Genomic DNA, 19,860 nt, shown 5'->3' with positions numbered 1-19,860 from the left:
GACATTCATAATACCAATCTAGAAGATAGAAGCGAAAAAGTACTATCATTACTGAAGAAAAATTTTCCAGAACAATTTAAAAGTCAATTAACTGAATTATGCACAAAGTATAGTGATGTGTTCGGACTGGAAACCGAACCAATATCAACAAATAATTTTTATAAACAAACATTAAGACTTAAAGATGATGAACCCATTTATATTAAGAACTACAGAAGCCCGCATAGCCATATCGAAGAAATTCAAAAACAAGTAGGGAAATTAATTAACGACAAAATCGTAGAACCATCTGTATCTGAATATAACAGCCCACTCTTGCTAGTTCCGAAAAAATCATTACCGAATTCAGAACAAAAGAAATGGCGATTAGTAATTGACTATCGTCAAATTAATAAGAAACTACTTTCTGATAAATTCCCACTCCCTAGAATTGATGACATTTTAGATCAACTAGGTCGAGCTAAATACTTTTCATGCCTTGACTTGATGTCAGGTTTCCATCAAATAAAACTTGAAGAAAACTCAAGAAATATAACATCTTTTTCAACAAGCAATGGCTCATATCGCTTCACGCGATTACCATTTGGTCTCAAAATAGCACCAAATTCATTTCAGAGAATGATGACTATATCATTCTCTGGTTTAGAACCTTCTCAGGCATTCCTTTATATGGATGACTTAATGGTGATAGGATGTTCCGAAAAACACATGATTAAAAACTTAACTGATGTTTTTAATATATGTAGGAAATATAACCTAAAGTTGCATCCGGAAAAATGTTCATTTTTCATGCATGAAGTGACATTCCTAGGTCACAAATGCACAGACAAAGGAGTTTTGCCAGATGACAAAAAATATGACGTCATCAAAAATTATCCTGTCCCTCACGATGCGGACAGCGCAAGACGATTTGTAGCATTCTGCAACTATTATCGTCGATTTATAAAGAACTTCGCCGACTATTCACGGCACATAACTAGATTATGTAAAAAGAATGTTCCTTTTGAATGGTCAAGCGAATGCCAAAACGCATTCGAATACCTTAAAGAAAAGCTTATGCACCCCACATTATTACAATATCCTGATTTTCGCAAAGAATTTTGCATCATAACGGATGCTAGTAAACAAGCTTGTGGAGCGGTTTTAACCCAGAACCGAGACGGAATTCAGATCCCAATATCTTATGCATCACGTTCGTTTACAAAAGGGGAAAGCAATAAGAGTACAACGGAACAAGAGTTAGCGGCAATTCATTGGGCAATTACCCATTTTAGACCATACATTTATGGCAAACATTTCACAATCAAAACAGATCACAGACCTTTAACATATCTATTTTCTATGACCAATCCCAATTCAAAATTAACTCGCATGCGACTAGAGCTTGAAGAATACGACTTCACTGTAGAATACCTAAAGGGAAAAGATAATTTTGTGGCAGATGCACTGTCACGTATCACTATAAACGAGCTGAAAGACATATCAGCAAATGTACTAAAAGTCACTACAAGACAGCAAAGTAAACAGAAAAATATCTGCGCAGATACTAATATAAATAAACAAGAAGAAACTCTTGTTAACGCTTCTAAGCCCAACGTATATGAAGTCATTAATAATGACGAAATACGAAAAGTAGTGACTCTGCGAATAACTGAATCAAAATGTTTATTCAAACATGGAAATAAAGTTATAGCAAGAATTGATGTTAGCGATCTGTACACCAATGGAATTCTAGACTTAGGTCAGTTCTTCCAAAGGCTTGAAACACAAGCCGGTATACATGAGATCAGCCAACTCAAAGTGGCACCGAGCGAAAAGATCTTTGAAACAATTTCAATAGACTCTTTTAAAAAAATGGGCAATAAATTATTGAAAATATTGAGAGTAGCGCTACTCAAGCCGGTGACCCAAATATATGATCAAAAAGATCAAGAAGCGATACTGTTTACATACCATGACGATCCAATTCAAGGAGGTCATACAGGCATTACAAGAACGCTAGCAAAAATTAAAAGACATTATTATTGGAAAAATATGACACGTCATATCAAAGAGTACGTTAATAAATGTCAAAAATGCCTTACGTCTAAAACAACGACGCATACAAAAACACCCCTTACAATAACGGAAACACCAACTTGCGCTTTCGACAGAGTGATAGTAGACACTATAGGTCCACTACCCAAATCGGAAAATGGTAATGAATATGCAGTCACTCTAATCTGTGACTTAACAAAATATTTAGTTGCCATACCAATTCCCAACAAAAATGCAAATACAGTCGCAAAAGCTATATTTGAATCATTCATTCTGAAGTACGGTCCAATGAAGACGTTCATTACGGACATGGGAACAGAATACAAGAATAGCATTATAGCCGACTTATGCAAATATCTGAGAATAGACAATATAACGTCTACAGCACACCACCACCAGACATTAGGTACCGTTGAAAGAAGTCATCGAACCTTCAATGAGTACATTCGTTCATATATATCAGTAGATAAAACTGACTGGGACATATGGTTACAATATTTTGTGTACTGTTTTAACACTACTGTAGTATGTGCCTATGCAATATTAAGAACAATTAAATAAAATAGCATATTAACTTATGGCAGCACTTTGTTGCTATGTTTATGTTTATGTTTATGCACGCAGTTAGGCCAGGGCGGATGTAACATGATCACCCACTCGAAGGCCACAAAGTATAAGTGCATGGTCAGCATTCACACGCCGACCAAATACATATTACATACGTACATACATATCTCGCTCTCCCGATAAGCCTAGATATATAAGATATACATAAGAACGCCGCTCCGCTGCTGGCGTACCCGGCAGCGCAGCTACGCGGATTAGCCTAAGTCCAAATATATTCAAAAACTGAAAAATCGGAGAGACTCTGTAGACGTTGAGCTGACAGAACCATTTCTGCCTACTCTAAAATCAAAAGAAGAAATTGAATAAATATATGTCAGCCCGACGGCTGCCTTAAACTTAAAACGGACTTGTGTTCTTAATTGGAGTTCATCATTACACAAGTGTAAATGTTAACGAATCGAGAGCATAGCATAGCTTAGCATAAACTATGACGACTAGTTATCGTGACAAGCAGTTCATCATTACATGGCGACCGTGACAGTCGTCCAACGCTGGACGAATTGACCAAAGCTGGTGAAAACAAAGGAACAAAGGAACACTGGACTGGAAGAAGACTGGACTAATTAAATGGAACTGCAAAAACCAAGGAAAAATCTGAGTGAGTAGAGTTCTATTGAGTATGGGCAAACACCGTGGCGGTTTGAAAACTAAGCTGAATAAACGTATAGCCCACGTAAGGTGGCTAATATACGGTCAGCAAACGCCACCGGTTTGGTCGAAAGCTCTAAAGCTACATGCAGAGCTAGACCACTTGTTGCAATATCAGCAAGAATTAAAGACCCATAAGCTCGAGAAAACTCACTCAGATAATATTAAAAATATACCCACAATTAATGAAGTTCCAAAATACCAGGCATGTCCAGCACCAGCACCAGCATTAACAAAACCAAAGAAGTCCTGCCCCCCTGGCTGCGAAGGAATCTGGAGTCCCCACTGCCTGGGGACTTGTGAGCGACCATCGACGCCCAGCTGACACCCAACAAATAGACAGCAGCGAGGGAGTGTCAGCGTGCCACCCCCGGCGACGCCCAGCTGACACCTGATGAGCATCATCAACAGCAGAATATAATAATAAATATATATAAATATAAAGTAAATATAAAATATATATAGATAAGAAAAATTGTAAGAAATATTGTAAAACGGAGCATATACTATTATGCCCTGTTAACCCAATATGGCCCGTGAAGCCATAGCTAGAATCAGGCAGGCAACAATGTAAAATACAATTTTTTTTTACTCTTGCGAACATTGAAAGATTTTATAAATAGATAATTCCAAACATAAATGTCTATAGAGACAAATGAAATAAGTAAAACTGAAAATAAAAGTATATACAAAGGAAATTTTCTATTCTATTCTCCAAAATATAAAATTAGTATACCCAAAATGGGTCTAATAGACACTAAAACTGTGGACTCTACAGCCAATGTAATAAATAAAGTAGAAGTCCAAAATGCAGACTTGTTCTGGATAACCATAATACTAATTGTAATTGCATTAATTATGGTATCCAATGCATTAATAAAAATATACAAACTGCATAACAAGTGTCTTAAGAAACGATACCGTAGCACTGCTAACGGTATAGATAATATTTAAGGAAGATCTTTAATAAAGTCAATTATGAATGAAAATATGAGAAAAATTATATGAAAAAAAAAAATAATAAATAAAAAAAAAATATAAAACGTAATATTGAATTTATCTACATTAAAAAAAAAAAAATATATACAAATGAATAAATTTGAAGTTATGAGTATACCACAGCATGGACTGGGAAAAGCTTGTTGATCAGATAAAAGATCAAAATGAAAATTTCAGAAAATCCTATAAGTGCTTAACGCAAAACAGATCAACACAAGCTGTAACAATCAATAGGAATGCCCAAGTCTTGGTAAATAGTTATAATGAAATCAGAGAGTTGATCCAACAAAATAGAAAGAATTTGGAACGCAAACAGTGTGCTAAGGCTTTGAACCTACTGGTGACATTAAGAGAAAAATTAATATTTATAAAAAATAAATTCAGTCTCCAGATAGAAATTCCAACCATAGTAAACACCCCACTAAGAATAAATTTGAATGAAGACAGCACTAACTCTGACGAGGAAGATAGGACTATAGTCAAGGAAGACATTAAAGAGGAAGATCTTCACGATCTAACTATACCAGCAAAATTAATGCTGAAGAACGACGATAAAACAAATAACGCAGCCGACTCCGAAAATAACTTAACCATGGCAGAAGAAGCAGCTGCCATTAGGTCTTACATTAGGGAAGTCGCCTGCACAGTGCCAGAATTTGATGGGCAAAAGATCCATTTACAAAGATTCATTAAGGCAATCAAATTGGTAGACCTAGCTAAGGGACCATTTGAAGACATTGCAGTTGAGGTCATTAAGTCAAAAATAGTTGGCACAATTTTGAACTCAGTTGACAATGAAACGACAATTCCAGCAATTATAAACAAATTGCAGAAAGTAGTTGTCGGTGAGACATCCAGTAATGTCAAAGCAAAGCTAGCAACAGTTCAGCAGAGAGGTAAAACTGCAACGCAATTTACCGCTGAAGTTGATAGCCTGAGAAAACTTTTAGAAGCTTCCTATATCGATGAGGGTATACCTCTAGAACATGCCACTGGTCTAAGCACCAAAGAGGCAATTGAAACCATGATACATCGTGCTGAGCACGAAAGTATCAAAACAGTACTGGAAGCAGGGACTTGCACCACTATGGATGCAGCGATAAGCGCATACATAAGAACGAGTACAAGAGTTACCGGTGACATCAATAAAGTGATGTACTTTAGAGGTAACAGACCCAATAGAGGATACGGAAATGCCAATAGAGGTAGTAACCGCGGTAGAGGCTTTAATAACAATAGTATTAGAGGCAACTACCATAACGGTTACCAAAATAACGGTTACCAAAATAACGGTTACCAGAATAACGGTTATCAAAACCGCTATAATGGAAATAATAACCGTTATAATGGCTATAACAGAGGCCGTTATAATGGAAACAGAGGCCGTAACAACAGTCAGAACAACTACAACAGAAACAATGCCAATGTACGAGTAATCCAAGAACAGGGAAACTCGCAACAGCCTTTAGGTACTCAGTAGAAGAAGATCGTAGAGTATACACCATCAATTATAATCTCAACATATTTTCTACATTCATTCATGCCAAAACAGGCGTAAAACTAGTTTTTCTACTTGATACAGGTGCAGATATCTCTATTCTCAAAGAGAACTCTGACAAATTTTCTAATATTCAAATAACCAATAAAATAAACATTCAAGGCATAGGCCAACAGAAAATTCAGTCTCGAGGACAGACTTTTATTGAGATACAGACAGGTAAATACGTTATCCCACACGATTTTCATTTAGTAGATAAAAACTTTCCAATACCGTGTGATGGAATAATCGGAATAGATTTCATAAAAAAATATAATTGCCAAATCGATTTAAACCAAGAAGAAGATTGGTTTATAATTAGACCAAACAATTTGAAATTTCCAATATATATTCCCATAGCATACAGCTCTGGTATTAACACAACGTTATTACCAGCAAGATCCCAAGTTGTCCGAAGATTAATAGTATCATCAAAAGATGATAACATTTTAATTCCAAACCAGGAAATTCAAACTGGTATTTATGTTGCAAATACAATCGCAACATCAAGTAATACATTTGTCCGAATTTTAAATACAACCGATTCCGACCAATTAGTCAATATGGACACTCTAAAATATGAGCCACTTTCGAACTACAATGTAGTTCAGGCAAATAGTGAACACAGAAATAAAACTGTCTTATCTCAATTAAAGAAAAATTTCCCCGAATTGTTTAAATCACAATTAGAAAATATATGCAGCGAATATATAGATATATTTGCATTAGAATCAGAACCTATAACAGTTAATAATTTTTATAAACAACAGTTGAGATTAAAAGATGATGAGCCAGTATACACGAAAAATTATAGAAGTCCTCATAGTCAAGTGGAAGAAATACAAGCCCAAGTTCAGAAATTAATAAAAGATAAAATAGTTGAACCATCAGTTTCACAGTACAATAGCCCTTTGCTATTAGTACCCAAAAAGTCAAGCCCGAATTCTGATAAAAAGAAATGGAGATTAGTAATAGACTATCGCCAAATTAATAAGAAACTTTTAGCTGACAAATTTCCACTACCGAGAATAGATGATATTTTGGACCAACTTGGTCGAGCAAAATATTTCTCCTGCCTTGATTTAATGTCAGGTTTTCATCAAATCGAACTGGATGAAGGCTCGAGAGATATAACATCTTTCTCAACCAGCAATGGCTCATATCGTTTCACGCGATTGCCATTTGGCTTAAAAATAGCGCCTAATTCATTCCAAAGAATGATGACTATAGCATTCTCCGGAATAGAACCGTCTCAAGCATTCCTTTATATGGATGACTTAATAGTCATAGGTTGTTCCGAAAAACATATGCTTAAAAACCTCACTGAAGTTTTTGGTAAATGCAGGGAATACAACCTAAAGTTACATCCTGAAAAATGTTCATTTTTCATGCATGAAGTCACATTTTTGGGACACAAATGCACAGACAAAGGAATTTTGCCGGATGACAAAAAATATGATGTCATTCAGAACTACCCAGTTCCACATGATGCGGACAGCGCTAGACGTTTTGTAGCATTTTGCAATTACTACAGACGTTTTATCAAAAATTTCGCCGACTATTCGCGGCACATAACAAGATTATGTAAAAAGAATGTTCCATTCGAGTGGACAGATGAATGTCAAAAAGCATTCATACATTTAAAATCTCAGCTAATTAACCCAACACTCTTGCAGTACCCAGACTTCAGCAAAGAATTTTGCATAACAACAGATGCAAGCAAGCAAGCGTGTGGCGCAGTTTTAACTCAAAACCATAATGGCCACCAACTCCCAGTTGCTTATGCATCCAGAGCTTTTACGAAAGGTGAAAGCAATAAGAGTACAACAGAACAAGAGTTAGCAGCAATTCATTGGGCAATAATACATTTCAGACCATACATTTACGGAAAACATTTCACTGTGAAAACAGACCATAGACCATTGACATATTTATTCTCGATGGTGAACCCCAGCTCTAAATTAACTAGAATAAGGCTTGAACTAGAGGAATATAATTTTACAGTAGAGTATCTAAAGGGCAAGGACAATCATGTAGCAGATGCGTTATCAAGAATAACCATCAAAGAGCTAAAAGATATAACTGGAAATATATTAAAAGTCACTACAAGATTTCAAAGTAGACAAAAATCCTGCGCAGGAAAAGAACAATTGGATTTGCAAAAGCAAACCAAAGAAATAGCTTCAGAGCCCAACGTATACGAAGTCATAACAAATGACGAGGTACGAAAAGTAGTGACATTGCAATTGAATGACTCGATATGTTTATTTAAACATGGAAAGAAAATTATTGCAAGATATGATGTTGGTGATCTTTATACTAATGGAATTCTTGATTTAGATCAATTTCTCCAAAGGCTTGAATTGCAGGCCGGTATATATGATATCAGCCAAATCAAAATGGCACCGTGGAAAAAAATCTTTGAACACGTTTCAATAGATAAATTTAAAAATATGGGCAATAAAATATTAAAGAATTTAAAAGTAGCGCTACTTAACCCGGTGACCCAAATAAATAATGAAAAAGAAAAAGAAGCTATATTGTCTACATTACATGATGATCCAATACAAGGAGGGCATACAGGCATTACAAAAACCTTGGCCAAGGTCAAAAGACATTATTACTGGAAAAATATGAGTAAATACATAAAAGAGTACGTAAGAAAATGTCAAAAATGCCAAAAAGCAAAAACAACAAAGCACACAAAGACTCCAATGACGATAACTGAAACACCAGAACATGCTTTCGATAGAGTTGTTGTGGACACAATTGGTCCACTACCCAAGTCAGAAAATGGTAACGAGTACGCAGTCACTCTCATATGTGATTTAACCAAGTACTTAGTTGCCATACCAATAGCAAATAAAAGCGCAAAAACAGTCGCAAAAGCTATATTTGAATCTTTTATTCTAAAGTACGGTCCAATGAAGACGTTCATAACGGACATGGGAACAGAGTATAAGAATTCAATAATTACTGACCTGTGTAAATATTTGAAAATAAAAAATATAACATCAACAGCTCATCACCACCAGACAGTTGGAGTAGTAGAAAGAAGTCATAGAACTTTAAACGAGTATATACGATCCTACATATCGACGGACAAAACCGATTGGGACGTATGGCTTCAATATTTCGTATACTGCTTCAACACGACCCAATCTATGGTACATAATTATTGTCCATATGAATTAGTTTTCGGTAGAACAAGTAATTTACCAAAACATTTTAATAAACTACATAGCATAGAACCAATATATAACATAGATGATTACGCTAAGGAGAGTAAATATAGGTTAGAGGTAGCATATGCTCGAGCAAGAAAACTTCTTGAAGCACACAAAGAAAAAAATAAAGAAAATTATGACTTAAAAGTAAAAGACATAGAATTAGAAGTAGGAGATAAAGTTTTACTAAGAAATGAGGTAGGTCATAAATTAGACTTTAAATATACGGGGCCCTATAAGATAGAAAGCATAGGAGATAATAACAATATTACGCTACTTACTAATAAAAACAAAAAACAAATAGTTCATAAAGATAGATTAAAGAAATTTCATTCATGATTGAATTTAAACTTATATTTTCCTTAATCATTTATACAAATTTTCCATACACTACGTATATTTTTATCTTTGCATTATAAAATCAACTATTGTTGTTCAAACAAAAACACAAACAAAATAAAAATAAAAATAAAATAATTTGCATTTAATAATCAAAATAACTTCACTAGGTTACGTTATTTTTCAAAAGGAGGGAGATGTAGTATGTGCCTATGCAATATTAAGAACAATTAAATAAAATAGCATATTAACTTATGGCAGCACTTTGTTGCTATGTTTATGTTTATGTTTATGCACGCAGTTAGGCCAGGGCGGATGTAACATGATCACCCACTCGAAGGCCACAAAGTATAAGTGCATGGTCAGCATTCACACGCCGACCAAATACATATTACATACGTACATACATATCTCGCTCTCCCGATAAGCCTAGATATATAAGATATACATAAGAACGCCGCTCCGCTGCTGGCGTACCCGGCAGCGCAGCTACGCGGATTAGCCTAAGTCCAAATATATTCAAAAACTGAAAAATCGGAGAGACTCTGTAGACGTTGAGCTGACAGAACCATTTCTGCCTACTCTAAAATCAAAAGAAGAAATTGAATAAATATATGTCAGCCCGACGGCTGCCTTAAACTTAAAACGGACTTGTGTTCTTAATTGGAGTTCATCATTACACAAGTGTAAATGTTAACGAATCGAGAGCATAGCATAGCTTAGCATAAACTATGACGACTAGTTATCGTGACAAGCAGTTCATCATTACACTACACCATCCGTAACGCATAATTACTGTCCATATGAACTAGTATTTGGTAAGACTAGTAATTTAGCAAAACAATTTAGTAACATAGATAATATAGACCCTATATATAACATAGATGATTACGCTAAAGAAGTTAAATTTAGACTAGAAAACGCGTATAAAAGAGCACGCATATTATTAGAAAGTAATAAAGTAAAACAGAAAACCAGTTATGATAACAAAGTTAGCGATTTTAAACTAAAAGTAGGAGATAACGTTTTAATAAGAAACGAAACAGGTCACAAACTAGAACCAACGTATCTAGGGCCATTCGAAGTAATTAGAATCGAAGAAAACAATAACATAGTAATTAGGAATAAAAAGAACAAAGAACAGAAAGTTCATAAGGATAGGTTAAAAATATATAATTAATGAAACGTTTTATACAAAATAAATAACTAAAAAAAAAAAAAAAAAAAAAAAAGGTCTGATCAACCAAAAAAAAAAAAAAAATTTAATAAGTTTTTGTCTAAGAAAGTTAAAAATAGAAGCATAACGTAATTATAAACAACAAAAAAAAAAAAATATAAAAAAAAAAAATTCTTTTACACAAATTATTCTGAGACCAAACTTTTTCTAATAGAAAGGATAAATAAGAAATAATATAAGAAAAAAAATGTTTTAATTAATTAAATGACTACATATATTACGTCATTTCTCTAAAAAGGGAGGTGTAGTGTATCTACCCTCACTATAACTCTACTCTACATATATATAAGTAACGTACATACATTGTGACACTTTGTTGCAAACACAAATAAACATAATTCACATCAAAGACCACATGCACTTACATAAACACTCCAGCCAATGAAATACGATCTAATGCTTATACATAAGCCGATCGCGGAGCGTGAGAATGCTGAGCATGCACTTAGCAGCTCAAGTGGTCAAGCCATACATAACAGATGTATGCCTTCTGCATACACATGTATATGTATATACAATATGTACAATATGTAAGAACACCATGTACGGGTAGCTGTACCCAAAGACAGCAACATAGGAATTCATTCAAATAAAACGATTCAAACGGAACAGACGCTCTGAGCTATTCAATATCTATTACACTGAGCTATTACTTATTACTTATTACAACATATACGCAACTCGACCATAAAGTGGGCATGGGAAATCGATAGATATTTACAAGACTAATAAATATGTGAAAAAATATCAACACATCTATCGAAATTGTGGGCGTGGCAGTTCTGTGCGGTTTGTGGTTTGTCTCTATAATCTGTATGGTGAATCTTAACCTTCTAGCTTTTATAGTTCCTGAGATCTCGACGTTCATACGGACAGACGGACATTGCTAGATCGACTCGTCTATTGATCCTGATCAAGAATATATTTACTTTATATGGTCCAAAAACCTTCTAGCTTGCCCTCTGGACCAAACTGGATCTATTTCCTGGACACAGGACCAAAGTCGCGCGCGTTCTCACAACTCGTATTTAGTTTTCGCAATCTACCCGTTTGCCTAACTCTATTCAGACTTCACTGGACTGAGCATACGTTTATAATTCCCATTTCTGTTAAAATACATAATGGATACAATTTTTTTGTTAAAAACATGTCGTCTATCCATCCCACTCCCATCAAACTTTTTGCCATGCTCTTGAAAAATTTTTCTCGTGTACCAAAGGCATATACTTCAAAAGTAAGTTAATTTTTTGTTTATCATTAATTTCTCTTTAAAAACTGAGCCTCTGAAATCCCTTCCTGAGCGTGCATATTTATATATTCGCGGGAAACTAAAATCAACAGCATTTCTTTGGCCATACCCGCTTGACTGGACTGGGCAGGACTTTCAATAAGCTTAAACAGAGCTTTGAAATATTAACGAATGAATATTATTGTCACGAATCCCGATTTTTAGTTTGAATGCAAAAATACAAAAAAAAAAGTATACTTTGATCAATACAGCAAATAAATTTAGTTTATTTATTATTTTGATTTTAAGGTTGAACCTGTAGGCTAGGTACAAACTATTGTTCATTTAACAAATGGATTCTGCTGAGAGGAAAATGGGATTTTCCTGTAATGGTTTGGTCATACAGCTTGTAGGGAAATGATTAATTAACTAAAAATAGGGAAGAGTTCTATCCGAGAGAACTCGGGCCAATTTATTACCAATTTTTACCACAAGAAATTGTATTCCTTTAACAAGTTACAAAAAAAGTTAAGTTAAAAATTAATAAAGCATAGCTAATAGTTAGCATTGCTACCTTACGTTTCAATAAATACTCTAATGTGCCACAAATAATAACATACTTCGCAAATATGGATACGCACCGCAAGCTTAGCGTTAACACTGTATTATAATTTCTTTTTCATTTGTTAGTTTAACGGGTAACATTTTCCCTAGATTGCAATCGCAAATCTCAAATTCTTGTATTCGTCGCTAAGCGAACTTTAGACTGCGTTTTCGAAGGAACAAAACGCTCCATTAAAACTTGGGGCTTGCGTTAAAGTTTTTCGAATATTAAGAGCCAACCATATTTTTTCGAAATAATCTTTTTTCCCTAGATTGCAATCGCAAATCTCAAATTCTTGTATTTGTCGATAAGCTCCATTAAAACTTTGGGCTTGGGTTACAGTTTTTCGAATATTAAGAGCCAACCATATTTTTTCGAAATAATCTTTTTTCCCTAGATTGCAATCGCAAATCTCAAATTATTGTATTTGTCGATAAGCTTCATTAAAATTTGGGGCTTGGGTTAAAGTTGTTCGAATATAAAGACCCATATTTTTTCGAAATAATCATTTTTCCCTAGATTGCAATTGCAAATCTCAAATTCTTGTATTTGTCGAAAAGCTCCATTAAAACTTGGGGCTTGCGTTAAAGTTTTTCGAATATAAAATGCCAACCATATTTATTCGAAATAATCTTTTTTGCTTTCTTGAATTGATAAACAGTTATGTATACTGCGGACTTTTTTTTGTTTTTTATCTGGTTAGTATGCTTACGCACATATTATGACTTATTAAAGTATTTATTAAAAGGTAGGTAAAATTAAATGGGAAAAGGATATATATATATATCATGTACACAAATATAGAGTAATTGCTCAAAGGAATGCAATTTAATAAAAATAAATTCAGATATTTTAAAAAGGAACATTAATTTCATCAAATGGCTAGGAAATCCTCAGTCGTTAACTGCAGACCTATCCTTTTTTAAAATGGAACAAAAAAAACTTAAGTGCATCCTGAGAAAGGAGAATCCAATTGCAGATAGGGACATCTATGGAAAACAAGAGAGAATGCGATAGTCGAGTTCCCCGACTATCAGATATCCGTTACTCAGCTAGTGTGAATGCGATCTCGAAATTTCATCATTTTTCTGGAATATCGATAAATACTGGCGAATAAAATTTAAAATTGTTTAAAAGTGATCCAACATGGGTTGTGGACAAAAAAGACCATGATGAGCAGGGGAACAAAAATATTCGTTTGATTATAGACTTTAGGAAACTTAACGCAAAAAACATCGCTGAAAAGTACCCAATGACGAATATTCCCATAATACTGGCAAACTTAGGAAAAGCCAAGAACGTTACAACGTTAGATTTAAAGTCCGGCTACCACCAGATATACCTATATACTGAAAATGAAAACGACCATGTTACGCACATAGATTGCGTTTTAAAAAGCCTGTGTGATGCCAACATGAAGGTATTCAACGAGAAGATGCACTTTTTTAAGCAAAGCGTTGAATATCTCGGATTTATTGTCACCAATGGAGGTGCAAAAACCGACACAGAAAAAGTAAAGGCCATAAAAGGAATACCCAGAGCCTACAAATCTGTATGAGCTAAGATCATTTTTGGGTTTAGCCAGTTATTACCGTTGTTTCGTTTGACAAGCTTTCTAATAGAAGAAAATGGCTCTATCAGCAAGCACATGTCTAAGAAGACTCCTATTAAGTTCGGTGACTTGCAGAGAGATGCATTCGAGAGTCTAAAAAATCACAATGATATCTAGGACCCTACCAACTCTGGCAAGCTTCCAGCATGACTAAAGTTATTCAACACACACTGTTACTATAAATAGCTATACATTCAAAAGGTGGTACGACCATCCAAACAGATGAGTCCAAGGCCACCAATGAGTGCCCCGGATTATCTAATTCAGAGGAAACCCCTCTACATACACAGAAAAAGGAGGAAACCCTCCAGAAAATTAAGCGGAAGCCCCACTTAAAACCAGATGATTCAAAGGTCTCCAATGAGTGCCCCAGGTCGTCTAACCCAGAAGAGTTCAAGACTACCTATGAGTGTCCCAAGACTTCTAAATCTGAGGAAAACCCTCTTATTACCCCTTACTTAAAAGACATCCTTCTAGTAACATCCTCTAACTACGCCTTAGACGGCGAGTTCAGAGAATTTAACGTATTCAGATTAGAACTTCTAAATACAGCAAAAAGGGAAACAACTTTCCCACGTTTTCCTTGAATACAGTGATATTCAGTACAAAGATGGTGAAAATTTTACTTCCACAAGTACTATTAAATATTCTATTCATACAAAATACGAAGACCCTATCTATTAAAAAACCATATAAATACCCCCCGGGACTTGTCATAAATACTACTTAATAATAATCTTCTAAATATTATTGCCTAAACATTCAATTTCTTTAATACTCAAATTCATATAATCTTTGTAAAAAACTTAGATATTAAGAATCGTTTAAATTGATACCGATTAGATTAGGTTGTCTAAAAAGGGCAATAGTACGCTAGTCCGTTAAATAATTTCGTTTAATAAATTATTTAAAAAAAGAAAAAAAAACAAATGGTGAAATACCAAAGTCTTGGGTCAACTGATAAAAGTAGTATTGCCTACTTTTTAGCCGAAATATATTTTAGCCCACAGACAAGCTACACAAAATGAATAAATGTAGTTTCAAAGTGTACTACTTCAAAGCGATTCATTCCTCAGATAATTGTCCTCTGATATTTTTTTAGGAGTAGTTAACTAAAACTGTCTGATCCTCATAGCCAAATGGTAATCTGAAATCTGAAAAACACATATTTGTTCATTTTTACAAATTAAACATGCAAAATATATAAAATAAAAATGAAACAAAACGGAGAATGCTATAGTCGAGTTCATCGACTTTCAGATACCCGTTACTCAGCTAGTGTGAATTCGAATTTTTAAAAAAGCAAACAAATTTCTTAGGTCATATTATAGGTCCAGAAGGCATACGACCTAATAAAGAGAAAGTTAAAGCAATCGAAAAATTTCCTCTCCCAAAGACATCAACAGAAATCAAATATTTTTTATACTTATGCGGATATTACCGTAAGTTCATTCCAGATTTTGCAAAGATTGCAAAACCGCTGACAAAAAAGGAGCTAAAATAAACACAAGAAAAGAACGATACAATAAATCATTTGAAAAATTGAAAACACTCATAATGAAGGACCCAATTTTGAGTTGCCCTAATTTCAAACCAACCATTTCGAGTCACTACTGACGCTAGCAATTTCGCCAAAGAAAAGTTCTTCAAAAAAAAACTACTGGCAATCGTTTGGGAAACCAAATATTTCCCTACATATCTAAAGGGTGCCGCCTTTCAGATTTTGATCGATCACAAACCCCTCGTTTGGCTAAATAATATTAAAGAACCTAACATGAAACAACAACGTTGGCGAATTAGACTTAGTGAATATAATTTGAAAATCAAATATTTAGAAGGTAAACTATATCATGTAGCAGACGCTTTATCTCGCGTCAAAGAAGAGAATATTGCAACAGCAGCAACAATACACAGTTCATCGAAACACAGAAAGCAACGAAACCTACATTGAAATTACAGAAAAACCAATAAACTATTTTGCAAGACCAATTGAACTTATTAAAGATACCGTAGAGCAAGTAGAGACAACGAAATACTTTTCAAAAACAAAACTGACCATTAAATACACTGACATGACCCTGTCAAAGGCAACAGATATCCTCGGATATCACTTCTTAAATAATAACAGTGCTATTTACCTGGAAAACGATAAAGACTTTTTAGAGAAACCATTAACCCACATAGTAACGTGAAAATTCTAAAAAGTATCATAAAGTTAAAAAACATAAAAAATTATCCTGAATTTAAAAAAACCATAATGACTAAAAATTCTAATTGTTAAACCATGGTATTGAAAAAATGATAAGATTATTTAAAGAAATTCTTTATTTTCCCGATTACAATAAACTAATTCAAACATTATTAATTATTGCGAAATCTGTAACCTTGCAAAGACAGAACATAGACCAACAAATCTAGTTTTCGAAATAACTCCAGAAACAAATAACCCACGAGAAATTGACGTCATTGACTTTTGTGCAATTGACAACGAACAGTATTAATCTTGTATAGACATACATATATTCTAAATTTGCTTTACTTATTAAAACAAACAGTATTAAAACTAACAGATTGGTTAGAGGCAAAACGAGCCCTTACTAGAATTTTCAATGACATGGATAACCACAGAAAATTAAAGCGGTTTTTAAGCACTTATTTAAAAATTTGGCTTAACAACCAAGACATACAAATAGATATTACCACAAGTAAAACAGCAATAGCAGACATAGAACGCCTTCACAAAACCGTAAATGAACTATCAATACTAAGAACAATAGAGAAAATAAAGAAACACAAATGAAGAAAATTTTATACAAGCAGACAACATTTATTGTTTCCATGTTTGTCTAAAATCAGACCACTGTGCAAAACACACAAGATCAAAACATTTAAGCGAGCTGTTAAAAGAACCGCAAGAGAGCAGTCAGAAATTTTAGATTTTGTGTGGGAGAGCGAAAGAGTGGGAGCGAGAGAATAGGTGCACAGTGCAGTTTATGTACATACAAAAACAACTCCAAACAGCACTGCGAATCACCTTTAATAATTATGTTGACCATATATGTACATATGTACATGTATGTATAATAATGAAAGAAAATTATTAAATTAAAAAATTTAAATTTAAATTATTAAATACCTTGGCTGGTTTGACAAACACAAAATAGGAATCGGAGCGCAAAAAAAAAACACGACCGTTCGCTTGAAAGCTAGGAAGCTAATTGATCAATGACAACAAATACTTGCAGCAAACCGGCATAGAAATAATTAACACCCAGTCCAATGCTCTGAAAAAAAAGAACAAAAATTAATCTATTAATATTTCACATTGAACATTTTACCGAATATATTGAGGACATTGAAATGGGTTCACAACTTACACGACTAGGAATCATTAATCCCAAACTACTAAAACACGACAATATTGGCAACGTTAGTTACAAAAATCTGATAAATATAAAAACTTCCGCTTGGTATAACGTAGCTACTAATGAAATATTCCTAATGTCCCACATTTCTATGAATACAATTGAACTTACATAATTGAACCTTACCCCGACAATAATTGCCAAATTATTAAGTAAAATATTAAAGGAAAATTCTACTCACATTACAACTATGCTCTTAATACACTAACAAAGAAAATTGCCAAAGACCATTGCATAGATAGCAAAACACGAAACCCCAACTTGTACTTTTCAAAAATATCGTAAATACTCCTATATTCAATACATTAAACCAAATAAATATACTTATAACCTGGACTTTATTACAATTGTAACGGTCAATAGACTTATATTGAAAATAATACAATTTTAAAAATATCTAACTGCGCAGCAGAATTAAAACAAATTACAATATCTAATAGTATTCAACAATAAACAAATGTAATATTAACTGAACAAAATGTAACCTTAGTCGAACCAATGTTGCACAGAAATGTTAAACAATAAGAATAAAACAATTTACAGAAACATACTAATAATCTTCATATGTTTTTTAGTTTTAATTTACATATCTTACTTTTATATGAAATGTAAAACGCCACACAAAATTATTATCTTTTACCTAAAACCAAGTAAAACTGCTAACAAAAATATTGAAAAAGGAACAGAATCAAAAACAGAAATACATATGTATGTAGTTGAAATTGAAAATCACGTACCACAATTGTATCCAGAAATAATCGCTTGATGACAAGCTAATATCTAAAAGGTGGGGAAGTGACATATTCTCTCATCATATAAAAAGCTAAAGCCGATCTTTTGGAAAGCTTCACTCTTCAGAAGCTTCATAAATAACATTCTCCTAAGACACCAACCGCTTAACGGTAACTAGCCTAATGATCCGATAAGCTTGAAATATAAAGCTAAGTAGAACTTAAAAGGATTATGTTAATCCTCCGAAAAAGGTTTGCTGAGCCGAAAGAATACTGACCTCTGGTAAAAACTAATCAAATAAAGATTATAAAAAGAAAAATATATATTTTTTAATTTAATCAATTACCAAAAAAGTTTATTATATACATATACTTTATATAGTCTGAAACGATTCCTTCTGCCTGTTACATACTTTTTAACGAATCCTAATACTAACTAATAAATATTTCCGCATTTCTCGAAACAATATAAAGTTATAGCCTGCCTATTCTATATGAAACTACAATTACTAAAACTAGGTTGAAAACTTCAATCGAACCACATCGAGAAAAGTGACCCAACCAAATTCCACACATTAACATAAAATACAATCCAGCATAAACAATTCCAAAACAGTAGGAGGATACCCTTAGTCATCGAAACTTCAGTCTTGCGAACTTGACACCCAACCAGTCAGCGAAATTTTAATAGCCGTTCCCCCACTAGCATCCATGTACAAATCTCCAATGTCCCATAAATACGAACGCGCTGACTTAACACTTACCGCTTGAAAATGTACAAAATCTTGGGTGACGTAAGTCACTCGAATTTAATATATTAACATAAAATATCTAGTATTTTAGGCCAATATATTCTACACTGCTGCTGAGCTGATGATAATAATTAAAATATTAGATTACGTTTTTTGTTAAAGAAACAAACAAATTAACCGCAGAACTTTTTAACAGATTTAACTCACTGAAATTCTGAAACAGATTCCTTAATACCGTTGTGTTTTTGTTGTTATGTTTTTGTATATTATTATCCCTATTTAAATTATTTTCCTTTTTCGTTGTTGTTTCGCTTAGAATTTCTATTTCTTAGAATTCCTTTTTCTTGCGTCCATACCGAAACGTTTTCGAATTTAAACTAATTTGTGAACATTTCTTTCGAGAATTGTTTTAAATGCGCACGCGCCCGGCGTCATAAAGCAACTGAGAGAAATCAAAAGAAGACTCACGAAAGGAACCCACAAATCAAGTCTTCTGATATACACAAAACAAAATTCATGTATTTTCATGTCTTTTTGTTTAAAAATTGGTTTCTACATATTTCATTTTCAAATTCAAACTGGCACATGTGCGTATGTGCATATGTGGAAACGCGACTAAACAATTATATTTAAGATGTTATCTTTAAGTTTTCTCGTTGAGAACGTTGTTTTAATAGGTGCTATACAAATTTGACACTAGATTATTGTCAGTGTACGATTTTCCTATTCGTGGACACCGTATATTGATTTCGGTCATGCTCTTGTACCGCAGTGAAGAAAACTTTTGCGACAGTATTAGGTATTTTATTTGGCGTTTTATTTGGGTGGACCTCAGTTAAAAATATTGGACCACTTTA

General features: G+C 33.7%; 1 long non-coding RNA gene across 16 annotated transcripts in view, besides 10 other annotated features; it reads right to left on the bottom strand.

Annotated features, from left to right (window-relative positions):
* Positions 1-11,319: part of a mobile genetic element that runs on past the window's edge.
* Positions 1-19,447, bottom strand: part of lncRNA:flam (flamenco) — a 158,841-nt gene extending 139,394 nt beyond the window's left edge. For 2 of the 16 annotated variants that reach the window (NR_133535.1, NR_133536.1), the window contains exons 1-2: positions 19,016-19,447; positions 17,232-17,379 (exon numbers count right to left, since the gene is read on the bottom strand). This is a non-coding gene — a long non-coding RNA (flamenco). Of the gene's footprint in view, positions 1-9,111 lie in introns of those variants that run through there. The other 14 variants (NR_167806.1, NR_167805.1, NR_133539.1 and 11 more) reach the window with 13 other exon arrangements.
* Positions 2,559-10,095: a mobile genetic element.
* Positions 11,353-11,602: a mobile genetic element.
* Positions 13,484-13,589: a mobile genetic element.
* Positions 13,623-14,197: a mobile genetic element.
* Positions 14,675-14,798: a mobile genetic element.
* Positions 14,799-15,016: a mobile genetic element.
* Positions 15,316-18,677: a mobile genetic element.
* Positions 16,902-17,304: a mobile genetic element.
* Positions 17,347-18,324: a mobile genetic element.
* Positions 19,448-19,860: the final 413 nt, after the last annotated feature.

The sequence above is a fragment of the Drosophila melanogaster genome, chromosome X (genome assembly GCF_000001215.4).
Source record: "Drosophila melanogaster chromosome X".
NCBI classification, from domain to species: domain Eukaryota; kingdom Metazoa; phylum Arthropoda; class Insecta; order Diptera; family Drosophilidae; genus Drosophila; species Drosophila melanogaster.
Note: the sequence above shows the minus strand (reverse complement) of the source record. Positions and strands in the feature narration are given on the sequence as shown.